General features: G+C 33.4%; 1 protein-coding gene across 19 annotated transcripts in view; it reads right to left on the bottom strand.

Annotated features, from left to right (window-relative positions):
* LOC105489946 (protocadherin 9) overlaps nt 1-17,599 on the bottom strand; it is a 944,009-nt gene that overhangs the window by 778,872 nt on the left and 147,538 nt on the right. For 7 of the 19 annotated variants that reach the window (XR_011615015.1, XR_011615016.1, XR_011615014.1 and 4 more), the window contains one exon: nt 1,352-17,599. This exon is cut by the window's right edge. The exons of the other annotated variants lie outside the window; for them this stretch is intronic. The gene's annotated coding sequence lies outside the window, so the exon portion shown is untranslated. Of the gene's footprint in view, nt 1-1,351 lie in introns of those variants that run through there. 19 annotated transcript variants of the gene reach the window in all.

Below are 17,599 nucleotides of genomic sequence, written 5' to 3'. Positions count from 1 at the left end.
ACATTTTGCATAAATTATTTAACAGAAAAAAGAAATAGGATACTCTATGAATCCCCTTTTTGCTTCTTTTCTTTGCTTGGATAGTTCTCCTAGCCTCATTGTTAACCTCAGAAAATTGTCCCATCTGGTCCCAACTGTTAAAGTGCTGGAGACCTCTGTTGAGCAGCATCTTCAAAATTGCCAAGTGTTCTAACTCCCTGATATTAGAAAACAGTAGACTGGAAAATTACAGGAGATTGGTTTCCATAGACCCTTGTTTACAACTGTAGCTTGTAACTAGACAGCTCCAACTCATTCTATGGCAAGTGGTTTCTCAGAAAAATCTCTAGATCAGAAAAATCAACCTGTGCAGCAAATTTTAAATCCTATCTATTCCTTCCGAAATCACTGCGTTTTATAGAGACAATCAGCCTGCGTACCCGTACAAGAGCCTAAAATATTTTCTAGATTTAATATAAACATTACAAACAGAGGAAATTATTTAAATGGTAATAAAATAATAAGAAATAACTATTTTTAAAAACCTAATAATCAGTGCTTTTATCATATCAAATGCATTAAACTTCTCTGAACTGAAGTCTTTTCATCATAATGTACTAAATTAAATATCTGTTCCATGTAGAATATGATTCTGCTAAACTAGATTAAAATCAAATCGTGGACAAAATCAATTTTACTTACTTAATCCCAGCCTACTGAGACTCCAGTCTAGTAATCACAATAAATGTCTCTCCTCTTCATATTTCTTCTGCAGTTGTGGACATTCCCAAAGGATAGAATTTGTTGACATTGAACATGTTTTTAATGTATTTTATTAGAGTACTATGAAAAGAAGCAAATGACACATTTCAACAATCCCTTAGGGCCTTCAAAGGGGTAAAGTATATGTATTTTTGTATCTGTGTATGTCTGTGTATCTGCCTGTGTGGAGATGATAGATAGATAGATAAATAGATAGATAGATAGATAGATAGATAGATAGATAGATAGATAGATAGTAGACAGAGAGGTAGACAGATATATATATATATATATATGGAACCTGAATGAACCTAAGGGATTATTTGATTTAAGAGAGAATGCTAAATATTTAAGCTGTCTTGGGGGAATTATGGTGACATTGGATCTTAGGATTACTTCTCACATAAAACTCAGAGGATTTGGTATCTTGTCAGAAAACTAGAGTGAAGCATGCTTACATGATGTTAATCATGCATTTCATCATTCTTTTATCACAAGCCCACTAAATGGTGACAAATCAAACTGAAAAGAAAAACGAGCCTGTTCTCTGCCATGGCTGAGCATTTTTTTTAAGAGTACACTTTAAGAGTTTAGTTTTGGTCATTTGACAAAAAAAAAAAAAAAAAAAAAAGTGTTATTTTATTAGTCTAATTTTAATAGAATACATGAAAACAGATACTTGCTTATCTTCTACTTAAAGGTGCAATTATTCTTTCCCAAATTTTTTTTCAATTCTCTAAAATTACATTCTAGTTTTAGATATCAATTAAACTTCAACTCCAATAAAACCCAGTGAGATAGAACTGAACCTGGAAGCTGATGAATCATATCATAATCATACATGTTAGAAACCTGTAAAGGCGAAAAATTCTACTAAGCACACCAAAATAGTATAGTTGAGAGGATACTTGTACAACTTGGGTTAATTTTAATTTTGAGCTTCAAAAATTCTGCTGGTAAATACTATCTGCCACTAGCACCGGTTCTGAAATGAGGAAACTGTGAATCAAATAATTAGCAGGAAAATTATAAAGCCTTATGGTTAGTAGGGGTAGAACAGGTTTTACTTCAAGGCCAGTAGTCTTTCACTTGAAATGAAATATAAGAATTTTGCTATTGTTACTCCTTTGGTGGCACTTTGATTTTATATCTAAGAAAGTTAAGACTATGCTTAAAAAGCACATGCTAATTAGAATATTTAGCAATCACGGTGGGAAAGAAAAATCAGTACATGTTTTGAAAGACTAAGATTAAAAGATATGATTCAAAAAGAGTCAGTCTCCTATAGTGCTGGTAAAAGTAAAAGCTGACTCGAATTTTCTGGATAATACGGATCACATGCTACAATATGTGTTTCCTTCACTAAACACCCCTGCCTTAAGAAATTTAGTTTTCAAAAATGATATAATATGTGTGCTTGATGATGTGAGAGTTCAGGGTTGTTTCTCATAGCATTTTTCAAATGGAAATGATATATTTGTGCATGTTTAGCCTATCAGCTCAGTGGAATACTTAACAGTCATTAAACAGCAGACCATAAATTTGGGTCAGTCAGTTTTTTTTTTTTTTTTTTTTTTTTTTTTTTAGACGGAGTTTCACTCTTGCTGCCCAGACTGGAGTGCAATGGCGCGATCTCGACTCACTGCAACCTCTGTCTCCCGGGTTCAAGCAATTCTCCTACCACAGCCTCCTGAGTAGCTGAGATTACAGGTGCCAGCCACCACACCCAGCTAATTTTTGTATTTTTAGTAGAGACGGGGTTTCACCACGTTAACCAAGCTGGTCTCAAACTCCTGAACTCAGGTGATTCGCCTGCCTCAGCCTCCCAAAGTGCTGGGATTATAGACGTGAGCCACCGAGCCTGGCCTGGGTTAGTCAGTTTTAATACTCAAAGAGAGTAGAAAATGCGTGGTTTGATTTAAGCCGGATATGTAGAAACCTTCTTTTTTTAAAAATATATGACTAAAATAAATGCTTAATTTTTAATGAGGCCTTTCATACAGAAATATTTTTTATTATATTAGTTTAAAATTCTAGGGATTTTATCAGTGTTTTTCTTACTGCAGGAATAGCAGATATAGTTGACATGAAATTTAATAAGTCACTTCTTATTTTTCTACATTAGCAAACATCTAATAATTTTTCCCTATATAACCAATTCCAGTATGTCCAATTTGGTTGCAACTTGTTCAGTTCATATATTTCCCTAATCAGATTATAAGCATATGCACTTACAATTTTCCCTTAATATTATATTCAGAACAGACACAACATATCCATATGAAATGCACGAATCTATATCCTCAATAGCATTGTTGCCTATTAACGGTGTTGAACTCTGCTTCTAAGAGTGATAAATGACTCAGGCCTGGAAACAACCTAGGGTTGTCAGGCTTGCTGTGGTTATTTGATGCTTTTCCTATTCTCTTTTAAACCAAGAATTTTAGCTGAGACTTTTTCATTCCTATTTCTAGCCATCCTACTACATTCTACATTTTCCTTCAATTCAATTGTGGGAGAAGGTGTCTGTGTTAATGAGCAAAGAACACAATTGGCAAGTTCGACACTGGAACCGCTCAGTAAGAAGTATGTATGCCACATAGATAATTGTAAATACTAACTAATAATTTAAAAGTCACAAGAAATAGGCAAAATAAATTCTAATAACATATTTTACCCTATGTATCAAAAATTGTATCATTTTGACATGTAATCCATATAACATACTATGAATGAGATATTTCCATTTTTGTGTACTGTCTCTTGAATTACTTAGAGAACATCTCAATTTGGACTAGTCAAATTTCAATGCTTAGTTGCCACCTGTGGCTCACAGCTACCCTATTGGATAGCACATACTTTATTAGTGTGAAAAAATCATCTGTCTTCCCAAAGTAGACACTATGTAACCATGTGATTTTATTTTTTAAACACTTAATTTTTTTAAATTACCAAAGCTAATAAAACAAAACAACAGTAAAACAAAAATCTGAGTATATTAACAGAAAGCCTAACAGCAGTGAAGCGGTCTTTGTAAGTCACTGATATAGGTAAAGAATTTGGGGGGTTTAAATGTTGATCATCGTGGGGAATAGTGACGGGGGTGGGGGCAGTTTCATCCAAGATGTACTAAAATATTAAAGATTGATAACTAGTTTGGTGGATAGGATCAGGTATATGTAAGTGTTCTTGGTCAGAAAAGCCTTCAATTAGATCCGGTAAAGGTCTGGCATCTTAGGTCACTCAAAGTTCATAGTTCTTTATCATTTGCATTTGGTTAGAACCAGTTGTGATGATAGCACATAGTTTTGATAGCTTCTAGTCAAATTTCTCTAAACATACACATTTTTATTTTACAATAAAATAACTTCAGAAAGCAGTGTAAAACAAGTACAATAAATATAAGGCAATGCTAAATGCTTTCTAACTATACAGGGTAAAATCACAAGCAATAGTATTAATAAGATCAGTATATATCAAAATAGTATCACATTTAAATGTTCTTTTAAAATATCTCAGTGTTAGGTAAATGGAGTTTATAAAATATGGTTTCTATTTATTAAAAGTTTGTTTATTTAATAAATTATTTTTATTAAAAGTTTATTTTATTAAAAGTTTTTTATTAAAAGTTTTTATCAAAAAGCAATGATCAACAAACGTTAGCTTTCCATGCTACATGGGATATGCATTATTATAATCTGGATATGGAAAGGTGCCAGAAATGTGGTTTCTATCCTCAAGGAAGAGAAATAGGAGGAAAGAGAACCAATAATTAGTCTGTTTAGAAAATTAGGAGCTACATAGTTATTATATTTAATCATAATACCTTTAAGAGTGAATATTGATATCTACATTTTTCATGTGAGGAAACTGAAAGTCAGAAATATTACATAGCCTGTTTCTGTTTCAACAGGTAAATGGCAGTCAATATTAGAGCAGGTGTGTTTGATCCCAAATACCAAACTCATTTCTGAACTGCCTGTTGCTTGCAGTTGAAAATCCTGTAGCACAAAACTTAAAGCAGAAAAAATAAAGCCAACAGGACCCTTTTTCAAACATTTGCCAAAGTGACACATTTAACTCATGAACTATTTAGGTAAAAATAATGAATACAACAACTTTGAATCCTAAAATTATCCTGTTATGTGAAAATATAAGGAACAAGGACTAATCCTAACAGAATGTGCTCACATGTTACTTTCTTGTCATCCAAGTTATTAAATACAAAATAGTAAGTCTTTGAATTAAAAACTGTCATCCTATCTCATTAGAAAGGTCTCTAAACAAAAATCAGTTGCACATAAAACTTGAGTCTTCCTGACATTTTTAAAAACTTCCCTGACATTTTAAGATTGGGAATGCTTTTACAGTAACATTTATATTGGAAGGAACACTAAATAAAACCACTTGCTTCAGATGTAATTCTCACTTTTTAAGGCATATAATAAAATGCATTTAACTTAAATTTTCATAAAACTTTATCATATTAAAACTCATTTTCTAATAATTTTCTAGAATGACTATAAATATGCTTTTTCAAAAAGAATTGTTATTAAGGAAAGGAACATCATAAATGATAACAGTATTGTTCTGCAACCTCTGAATTCCTCTGAAACCCCAAATAAACAGAGTAGAGTTGAATGTAGGGTCAGCCGTTATTTTCTGCATTGGTGTTAGGTGTTGGAGAAAATAATACTCAAAAGAAAATAAATTTGAAATTCTATTCACCTGTACAATTATTTTAAAAAATCAACTCAAATGTTTTTAATTTAATAATCTACTAACAAACAAAATTTTAAAAAATCCTTTACATCAAAACCATAGGGTAATAGGATTATGTCAGTCTCAAAAGCATCAGACCAGTTACAAGCCTGCTTAATTCCCTCTTGCTTCCCAGTCCATGCTGAGAATGAGCAGCTTGATCTCACGCTAGTGCTTTTCACACTGTATAATAGACCATCTCCTTTCTTTCTGAATTTGCTTTTTGCAGACCACAGAACTTCTTTATGGTAAAGAAATCATTACATTTATTTACTGTGAGGAAATTTGCTCTAATTAAATTGTTGAATAAACAGTGCTAATGGGAACAGATTTAAGCAGATTAATTGATAAAGAATTTTTGGTACTAATAGCTCTGCTTCTCATAAAAGTCTTGGGATTGTCAAATGTTGGGTATATTCCTAGGATTACGTTGGACAAGCGAATATCATTCATCCTTTGTGTCACATCAAAGAAAAACTAAGAACTTTTTTTTTATACAATTCATTAATCTTCCCTCTATCTTTTCATATAGAGTGTTTCAAAATTAATTGAAAGGTTATTGATTTTTATCAACCCTGCTACTAGGACATGCAGGTTAATGTATTACATTATTAATACAAAAATATATTTTAAATAAAATAGAGTTATTTTACATTTAGAGTTTTTTTAAATGCCTACAGATAGCTACTTTGTTTTATTATGGACTGAATTAAGATTTACCTCCTCCATTGTGTGTTCCTACCAAAGAAAGCTAAAGACACCAATCATAAAATTTAACCTCCACCTGATGTTAATTGTTGCCGAGCATAACTACTGTAAAGAAAAAGAGAGGCTCATTTCACCTGCACAGGTTCAAAAAAGAAAGTTCATTTAAACCTGTCAACAGCTATTAAGAGGTTTCTGAAATCAGTACAGTAAATGTAAAGAGAAGTAGACAGCCTTTCACTGTTAAGTGTGAGAGGTATTAACATCTTACAGTTGGCATGAAAGTGGCCTTTATTACTTTTAAACTTTTCCTCTTCAGACTCACAATTGTTTCAGTAATCTACCTGCTGTGTTTGTTTATAACGATTACAGAGAACAAGCAAAACAACTATTTTATGTTGAGCCTTTCCTGTTTCATCTAAGCATTGCAATTCGCACAAATTAAATTATACAGAGGACATCTAGAATCATTAAATTCAGTCTTAATGTATATTTCCTCTGTAAATTATGCATCTTAATAGCTCTCCTTTTCACAAAAAAATCACTGGGATCTGTAGTAGGTATTTCTAATTATTGGTTCAATTTAGTTCTTGAATGTAAAATCTAATAATTATGTAAGTTGATTCTTTTTTTTTTTCCTGAAAACGTTGGTACTCAAAGTTTATATTTAGGCAATATCAAGATGCAGATTCTTGCCCCACCTTCTAGAATTCTAACTCAGTAAGTGTGGAGCAGTTGTCTGTATTTTTATCAAGCTGCTGAACTCTAAGTAGTCTGGCATATATTTTGACAAAATGCCATTCTAGCAAATTGAGGAAATAATCTGAATACTCAGATTTACATATTCATTCTCACTAACTTCCCAAACAAGAGGCACTATCTCTTCAGAGATTTTCCTCTAAGGAAAATCAACTCTCCCTCCCCTGCGCAACCCCTTAACCCCCAGTCATAACAGAAAAAAACAAAGAGAGACAAATTATTTTATGACAATAGAATAATCAAATGTAATAGTTTAGTGACCCCTTTTTTTCTTTCATGCTTAGCCACTGGAAGCAATATTTTATTAAACCAAATAAATGTTCACCACCATTTAAATCACAAAAGAAGAAACATAAAAGGCTAAACTCATTAAATATTATAAAAAGTCAATGGATATCACTATATAATGTAATTTTTGACTCTGAAATTGGCAAAATTTTAAAATTTGTAAACTGGTAATTTCTACCCTTGGCAAAACCTTGGTAGGGTTATAAATGTATGCAATAGTGAAAGTAATTTAGTAGTATCTATCAAAACTAAAGTTACCATAACATTTGTCTAGCGAGCTTACTTTTAACAATTTTTTCTATGTAAATAGAACACAAGTTTATTGAAAGTGTATCAATAAAAAATACAGAGAAATAATTAAATACTAAGAGAATGCTTTAGGCTGGGCACAGTGACTCATACCTGTAATCCCAGCAATGTGAGAGGCCGAGGCAGGTAGATCACCTGAGGTCAGGAGTTTGAAACCACCATGGTCAACCTGGTGAAACCCTGTCTCTACTAAAAATTAAAAAATTAGCTGGGAGTGGTGGCGGGCACCTGTAATCTCAGCTACTCTGGAGGCTGAGGCAGGAGAACCACTTGAACCTGGAAGGCAGAGTTCGCAGTGAGCCGAGATTGCACCATTGCACTCCAGCCTGGGCAACAGAGGGAGATTTTGTCTCAAAAAAAAAAAAAAAAAAAAAAAGAGAATTCTTTAAATGAAATGGTTCCATAACCTGTTACCTCATAAATCTCAGAAAGAAAAAAAAAAAAAAAAAAAAACAAAGTTACAATGTGGTTTCTGCAATTGAATGTTTGATAACTGAAAGCCATAGAGTTTTGCATAAGGCTTATTTTTAAACATTAAGTGATATAATTCTGAGCAGACTAGGAGTGAATACTGATCTGTCTGTAGGTATTACAGAACACAGAAACTCAGAACACAATGCCCCAAAATATGGCACCTCTGCACTGAGTATTTTACACTGAAGGAAATTGAGAAAACCACAGAAGCAGAAAGGTCACTCTCTGACCATCTATCACCATTTCCCCCTGAGGCCACAAAAATAATTTTCTGTTCTACTTCCCCTGAAAGTAGGTCATAAAACCCCCGTTCTAGAAGAGTTTTACCGTATGCCCAGAGGAAAGGGATGAGACACCCAAACTCAGAAAAGTTAGAACAGCCTTTACTGAGGTCCCTGCATTTTTCCCATTGGATCGTACCCTCTTGACTGCCAATCACACTTCTGCATGACTGTCCTTAAAAACAGTTTTCCCTGGGCCTTTGGGTCTTTATTTCCAAAGACTTCCATGTCATTAAATATTTTGGTTACATATATTCATTATGATTTTCTCTTGTTAATCTTTCTTTTTTATAGGGATGTCAGTCATGAACCTTCTGATGGGTGAGAAAGAGTTACTGCATTTTCTTTCCTACACTTAATCTATATGAAGATATTAATCCCAAATTATTGACAGTGGAAGGTGAAGTTCTGAATGCTGAAACCCAAGAAGCAGAGAAGGAATTTCTTATGTAATATACTTAAAAAAAATAGTAGAGGCATTATGGTAAATATTTTAAAATTTCTATAAGCACCATGTGTTCTGTTATATAATAATGTATGAGTAAACACTAAAATTAAAAATAAATCTCAGATATATGTATTACATTTGAAATATCTGTTACTGCTGGAAAGTTTCAAAAACTATATACAAGATGATTCTCGTAGACTAACAACTTTATTTTTGTTCTTCCAACAAAAGAAAACTTTTGAAATAATGGTTGACCACATGCAAGAATGAATTGTATATTTTTGAGAAGAAAACAGTTTGGTGCTATACAAGCACATTTAAAGATGTTCAATTGATTCCCTGAATTTCATTTCTTCTTAGGCTTTATACACCCTATAATCACACAAGGAGCTAGTTAAAATTGCAGCTTGCATGGTATATATGTCCAAATAGTCTTAGGCGGAGCCTAAAGATCTGAATTTGTATAAAATATCCATTGTCATTCTTATGCAAATAGTCTGAGAATTACAGTTTGAGAAATGGTAACCCAGAACAAAACTAAAGTGAATGGGTCTGGAAAATTGTCCCAAGAAGTGTTACTGACCCTTCTACTACAAATATAATAAATCTTCAATAATATTATAATGAAACTTTATATATCAAGAATCAAAACATTCCAAAATTCAACATAAAGGGAGAGTTTAAGACATACCTGAAAGTAATCAAAGTAACTTATTTTTACATGAGGCTGCTTAAAGTTGACCAATTGAATTGTGGCAAATAAAAAATAGAACTTTTTCACCAAAAAAAAAAAAAAAAAAAAAAACATTGTGAATCATTTGCTCACATCCTAAACCTTTATAATTTATTTGCTTTAACCAATCTCTTATATAACTATGTGCAATAAAATGTATTTTCTAAATGTACATAGTTTTGAGATTCAAAATCTCAAAATTTTGAAGATCTAAAACTTTTGAGGATTTTTTGAAGTTCTCCTGGTATGTATACATTCCAGTTTTAATTGATAGCATTACTTATACAGCTTTACATCAAAGAAGTTTCCATGTTTGGTAACTTTCACTTTTTATGATACTTTTCTTGAATGCCAACTAGATGTCTATTACTTCTATTTTTAATAACTAATAAACACCCTGGTTTTCAACATAAAAAAATACTTTTATTTCTAATAAAATGAGGTACTTCTACTAAATGTCTACCTCTTAAATTGCTTTAGGAGGTTTTACTTTTTAGTGGTAATGCTTGGGGCCTTTACCTTCTGGATTTCACTGCTGTTTTGCACTATAGAAGCAAGACTAGGTCCATATCCTTTTTGAATCTCATTGAGATGAAATTCTATGTATGTATGTATGTATGTATGTATGTATCTATCTCTCTATCTATCTCTCTATCTATCTATCTATCTATCTATCTATCTATCTTACTGCTATAGACTGAATGTGTTCTCTCAAAATTCATATGTTAAAATCCTTCCCTAAGGTAATAGTATTAGGAGGTGGGGCTTTTGTAGGGGACTGGGTCACAAGGCTGCCCTCGTCAATGGGATTAGTGCCTTTGTAAATGTGAAGAGGGAGCACTCCCTTGCTCCTTCCCTAGATAAGGATGCAAAAGATATCTATGAACCAGAAAACAGAGTCTTCACCAGACACTGAGTCTCTCAGCATGTTGATCTTGGAGTTCTCAGCCTCAAGAACTGTGATAAATAAATTTTTGTTGTTAAGTTATCTGCTCTATGGTATTTTTGTTATAGTATCTGGGATGGACTAAGACACTGTTTATGTACCTATCTACCTCCCCATAATAGCAAAGGCTACGGAGTAAAATTCAATACAAAATAGTTTTGTCCTGAAACCAATCCAAGAGGATATTTATTTCCTGAAGTGCCACTCAAGAAGTTGTTTCATGTATAATGTTATCTAGGGAAAGAAAACTCAAGACCATAACTGGTTTCACACAAGTGTAAAAATATAAAAGTCAAGTAAAACTAAGAAAAAACTTTGGAGGACATATTGTTGCCTAATATGTTTTAATGTATGATTTATAATCTCTAACCAAACAGGAATTATATAAGCATATAGAATTATTACTATTAATAAGCAAAAAAGTTAAAAACTCACACAAAAAAAGAAATTGTTAAATAGATTTAAGGTTCTCAATATATATTAGTTTATTCTTACACTTGAGAATATAATTGCCTGGTACCCTATCAAGCACTCTGTAAACCTGATCTGAAAATAAGATTTGCTCTTCCTAAGTTTAGACATTTTTTTTTACGTGCCATCTGTTGTCCCAACGGAATATGGATCAATTGTCATGTGTACTTCTGTTTGCAGCCCCTCAGTACATTAGTGTGATAATGACAAAAAACAATGCAATTTCTTGTTTAAAATAAAATGCTTAGAAGCAGATATCCAAATGATAAAAACCATTTCAGGACACCAAGGAATATAATCCCCCTACATCTATCATTTTCAATGTTTCTTTCTTTTGGAATTGTTTTGCTCTAAACATAGCCCACATAAATCCAATACATATATTTTGAGGAACAGAATTATTGTTCTTATCGAAGGTGCATAAAAGGGAAGGTTATATTGGATAAATAAAAAAAAAGGAAACGAACTGAGAATATTCTGATTTGACATAAACATAAAGTGAAAGAAACTGACAAATGTAGTACAAGAGAATTCTAGGACATTCCTTTATACTCCTGTCATACGTTTAACTTTCTACTTACATAATATAATATTTGAGTTACTTCAATTAATTGTTTCAAAGAATAATGTAATTTTAAAAATCTTTATCTCGTAAGAGTGGAGAATGGAGAACCTAGGATTTCAAACTTTCTTTACCATTCCCTGCTACGACCCCTCCCTGGCAATAATTCATTCTTCCTGGAGGGTCGGAGGAATCATGATGGTTCTTTTTCTTAATTATGATGGGCACTTTTTAGAAAGTTTCTTAAAATTCTACTATCTCTTTTCACATCAAGTTAAAATTCCATGACATCTTATTTCTATGTCCTTCGTTCTATACTTTTACACATAACTGAATACATTCTCCACTTTAGATGAAAACTGCCACAAGATCTAGTGTTTTTCTTGTTAACCAGGGTAAAACACTCCATTTCATTATTCTAATTATAATTGTTCAAATGTACTTTATTCAATAATTAAGAAAATAATGAATGACAATAATAATAATTATACTGGTATACCATAATCTGTCAAAACTGTAAGACTATTACTAACTTATGGAACATTTGGTAGCCCCATTATGCAATTGTATAAATTTAGAAATTGGAAAAATTTGGGAAAAAATTGGCAAAAATATTGCAATGCAGTGATATGAATACATTATTATATTTAATTTTCATACCAAAGCTTTAATCAAAATTAAAATAAACAAATGTTTATAGTTTAAAGCAAGCACTCCACTTATAACATCTATCCTTTCATCCATTTCAAAATATAAATGATTAGTATGATCACTAAACAATAGTACGGGAGTGGAGGTGAAAGGCATGTTGAGCACTTTCTATGTGCCAGACACTGCCCTAAATATTTTACTGTTATTATTTCAGTTACAGATCTTAAAGACAGTAATAAATGTAAATCTCCACTTGGGAGTGAGTTCCTATATGGAGATTTAGCATAGTAGAGCATTTGAATTTGTGAGAATGGATGAGGTTTAGTAAATTTATGAGAAGCTATCTATGCCTTTTCAATATGTGAATAACTATAAACATGCATTATTAATTGATAAATCAAATAGCTGTATAATAAAGCTGAAGAAGAAGTTTCATTCAGTAGAAAGGGCTACTCAGCTAAAGAGAAGAGAGAAGTTTAAATCACAAGATTTTCAAAAAATAAGTGTCACAGCAGGTAACATAAGGAGGGCCGTGGGAGGACAAAGTGGTAATATGGAAATCTGTGCTGTGGGCTCTCTGTCAGGAAAGACTTCTCCACTAAAGCATTACTTAAATCAAGAGCTAAACCATGAGGAAGGGAAATCACATTTTCGACAAATGAATCAGCATCTGCAAAGTCTTCTTTAATTTCTATGAAAACCACTAATAGAAGTTATAATAAAATTTTGTGAAACAAAGCTATTTTTCTGAAGACTACTGGAAGAAGAATGAAATATTTTATTTATTCCAAACAGATCACCAGCCCCACTCAATGGAATGCACAATATAGTTTAATTTTCCTATTTAAAGTAACATAACACATATGGTTATTACCATTGCTCCAAACTTTGAGAAGTAAATATGGCTAGTAATGACAGGGAAGCAGTTTTTAACATCTGATTATGTCTGATTAATATATACAAAATCTAATATCTTCTGCCTGGTATTGAAATAATTTTGCATAAGGTTGCCCTGTTTCTGAACTTGCTCACCTATGGTCTCTTCTCGAGAGTAAGCAGAGTGAAGATTGAAGACAGATCACAGCATTCTTCTGTTCAAAAAATGACCTTTAATTTTATGCACTGTCTTAAAAGATACCACTCCCTAATCAAAGCTCTCACTCCCTAATCAACATTGCCCATTAGTCTCTGGAATTGTTTTCTGCTATCCTCCCTGTCACTCTCTTTTCTTCAACTCTCTGGCCCCTTACTGTCTGCTGAGCATGTCAGGCATGCTTTTATAGGGCCTTTGCCTTTATTGGTTCCTTTGTTATTTTGCCTCAGATAGTCACTGGCCTGCTTGTTCAACTATTTGTTTTTCAACCATCATTTTGCTGAGGTGTCCCTTATCACTCTAATTAAAAAACAATCAGTCTTCTCACCTCTCTGGCACTCCTTGTTCCTCTACACCTTCCGCTTTCTTTTCTTACAAATATCACCACTTGATGTTGATAATCTCTATATTCTAATGTAAATTCCATTTTTGTCTCTTTGTATCACTGATGTTTAAAATAGTATTTGGCACATAATAGAATATGTATTCGTTGAATATATGAATAAACAGATGACATCAACATTGTTTAAGAAATCTAGACTTAAACTTGGGAATCACTTCTCTTCCCACTCTTTCAATTTCCTTATTATCTCACCCCAATATATGGTTCTGTTGTCAATCTGTTTCCCTGACATTGCATTTCAACCACTACCAATAACATTTGGGTCATTCTTTTTCAGTTGAATTACTACAGTAGATACTACATGGGTTTATGCAGCCAACATGCCCACCTTAAAAAAAAAAAAATCATATGTATATGGATTTAGATATAGTCCTAAATGATAATTCTTTCTAAATGATATTTCTACATACAAGTCTAAAACTTTTCCATCTTTCCATTTGATAAAGTACACATTCCTAATCATGCCATTTCTGGCCTCTCATGTTGTGGTTCCAACTTCTTCCCTCCGTTAGATTCTACATGTTCCAGCCAAAAGAAACTACCTGGCATTCCTGCAGATGGCTGAGGTGTCCATGGGTATCCACCACTCAAATATCCTTCAAACCTGTTGCAGGAGTCATAGCTGGCCATCGTCTTCAGTGGCCACCCATCAATACCGAAGCCATGCTTCACCTGAGCTGCTTCCCACTAAAGGCTGAGTGACCAGGGGATTCGTACGGGTACCTTGACTCCCAGCTGCACAATCAGTTGGTCAAATTTTTATTAGACCTGCACTTAGTCCTGAGCCTCTTTCTATCCAATCCTTCCTTGCCCACCTCTTCTTTTATAAGCATGAAACCTGCACTAATCTCAAGACTCACCCTGTCTCCTTCAGCTCTTTCCCCTTTATTCTTCAATGAATGCCTTGTAGGCCTTTTACCATCTTAGTGTCTGCTTCTGTTGAAGGATGCAAACTGACACACAGTTCCTCAAAAAAGTTTCATGTTTTTCCACTCTGTCTTTGCTCTTCCTACAATACCCTCCTTCTCTTTCTACCTTTCTAAACCTTACATGGACATAAAATGGCAAACTCAAATCCCAAATGTGCCTCATTATATACCCCTTCTGTAATCTTTCCAACTTGTGAACTTTTATAAAAAGTTCTTTACTTATAGCTCTTCCTAAACAATATTCCATGCCCCCACTGGACTTTAAGTGCCTTGATGGTATGAACTGTGCCTTACTATCTTTGTAAGGAAGAAACACAGCAACTTGGAACTTCTAGAAGTTCAGCACCTATTTAATATATTAAATTCATTAAATAAAGTAACATTTGTGATCTAGAGCCCCTCTTTACATTTATATCTAAATCTCTCACAACATTGCAATAAATCAGAAAGCAAATCTCTGTTACAGTCCTGCAGTGGCCAGTCTGGATCTGGTCAACAAATAAGAAACTAAGAAAATGGCAGTTTATAGTCATGAACACAACCTGAGAGTCATGGGTGGTTAAAGAAGTTCACAGCTAAGGCCAGACACGGTGGCTCATTCCTGTAATCTCAGCACTTTGGGAGGCCAAGGCAGGCAGATCACAAGGTCAGGAGTTTGAGACTAGCCTGAACAACATGGTAGTAGTGTGTAGTATAATTACTATAACCTGAAATATACTAAATACACTAAAGAATAACGAGTAATAGAACGGAGGATTTTTGTAGAGTACAAAAAGTATGCCATTCAGGATACATTTCAGCACATAAAAAAAGAAAAGGTACAATAAAATATTATAACAGTCAGAAATCTATAATTATCTACCACTTACAAATATAATAAGCTGTGTGAAATAATATAAAACTACATAAAATAATAATTTTTAAATGTGAGGACTATGACCTTCTTTTTCTCTTGCCCAAATTCCTATCTAAGGGGGGTCATGCCCTACAAACTGTAAAATCTCATCAGACAGGTTTTATGAACCCTGTATAATGTAGCTTACTTTCCAACCTGACTCTGGTAAACAGTATAACAGGGCAGATAGCAGATGCTGAAGGAAGTGAAAAAGATTTTATCCCAAAATATATTTCTTTAACATATTTTGAAATGGCTGCCACAGGATCATCAGAATAAAATGACCCTGCAAAGCTGTCTTTTGTGGAAAAATTTGCATCAGATTAACGTTCTATTAATGTAGCCAGACCTCTCCCTTTCTAGACTTTTTCAGATCTGGAGAGATGAACTGATAGCCTGACATCTTTGAAGTCTGGAAAGAGACATTTTCCATCTATTCTCTGAGGGCTGCCACCTACGAGGCTTCATTTACATACTAAGAACCTTGGTCTCCACAACCCCCTATCTTAACTGAAACATTCCTTTCTACTGATTTCAAGTTTTAGACATTAGCTTAACTCTCCCAACCAATTGTCAACTAAAGAATCCCTAAAACCCACCTATGATCTCCCCAGCCCTCTGCTTTGAGATAGCTGGCCTTTTTTTCTTTCTTTCTTCTTTCTTTCTTTCTTTTTTTTTTTTTTTTTTGAGACGACTCCAGCCATAGTTGCCCAGGCTGGAGTGCAGTGGCGCGATCTCTGCTCACTGCAAGCTCCGCCTCCTGGCTTCATGCCATTCTCCTGTCTCAGCCTCCCGAGTAGCTGGGACTACAAGCGTCCGCCACAGTGCCCAGCGATTTTTTTTTTTTTTTTTTTTTTTTTTTTTTTTTGTATTTTTAGTAGAGACAGGGTTTCACCATGTTAGTCAGGATGGTCTCGATCTCCTGACCTCGTGATCCACCCGCCTCGGCCTCCAAAAATGCTGGGATTACAGGCTTGAGCCAACGCACCCGGCCGAGATGTCTGGCCTTTTTAAGACCAAACCAATATACACCTTCCTCATAATGATTTATGATTTTCTTGCAATTCCTGTCTCCCTGAAATTTATAAAATCAAGCTGCAATCTGGCTGCCTCAGGCACATTTTATCGGGACTTCTTGAGATTGTGTGACCCAGGCCGTGGTCACTCATATTGACTCAGAATTCACCTCTTTAAACACATTTTGGCAGAATTTGGATTTTTCTATTATCGAATATATTTTCATGTATGGAAGATAAACAATATTTTAGTAAATTAATAAAATTTATAATAATTTAAAACATAATTTTATCATTCCTTAATTATGTTAAAACTCTAAAACTTCATTAACAAATTACCCAATAAACTGTGATAATTTTTGATTCCTATCCATGTTTTTCACCTAGATTTCAGAACACCAACTTTGGAGATTTAATGAGAAATGTGTAAAAAGGCTAGTTGAATCAAAATTTTCAAAAATACTATTCTGAAGGATACATTCTACAATAGCAACATTTTTGGCCTGACAACCAATGTCCAAAGGACACTCTTTTAGGTACCACTCGGATTAGTCATTTATTAAACTATATTTCTGTGAGCTGTTAAGGTTCAATGTGATGCTGTTTACAGGTAACTATGACTGCTTTGTGCATTAAAGGGTATTAGCAAATCAAAATCAATAAAACAATTTGAGATTTCAGAATAGATAAAATTAAAGCACATTCTTTGTATTTAGGCAAACTCCCTTAAAATTAATTGTCCTATATTAGCAGCCTATTAAGATGGCAGCAAACAAATACAGCCAATGCTCTGAGTGGATAACAGAAGTGTCGACAGAACAAACAACCTGTGAGTTAACCACTTTATGAAGTATACATGTATTACCTATGATAACATGTATTGTTACATAATAAAAAACACACTCATGAAATTATTTGAGTGAACTTGTTGTGAAATTCAAAGGAATACCTTTCATTATTTTGCAAAAAGTGTAGTAACTTTTGGATTAGCAAACTATCAAACTTTTGCTTATCAAACTTAATGTGAGGTGTTCTTATATTAAGGCATTAGTGATGGTATAAGAACTTTCCAATATAATTCTGAAGAAAAGACATATCCATATGTATTGTCTTATAGATTCAATGTTGTTCAAT

Source organism: Macaca nemestrina, chromosome 16, assembly GCF_043159975.1.
Source record: "Macaca nemestrina isolate mMacNem1 chromosome 16, mMacNem.hap1, whole genome shotgun sequence".
Lineage (NCBI taxonomy): Eukaryota > Metazoa > Chordata > Mammalia > Primates > Cercopithecidae > Macaca > Macaca nemestrina.
Note: the sequence above shows the minus strand (reverse complement) of the source record. Positions and strands in the feature narration are given on the sequence as shown.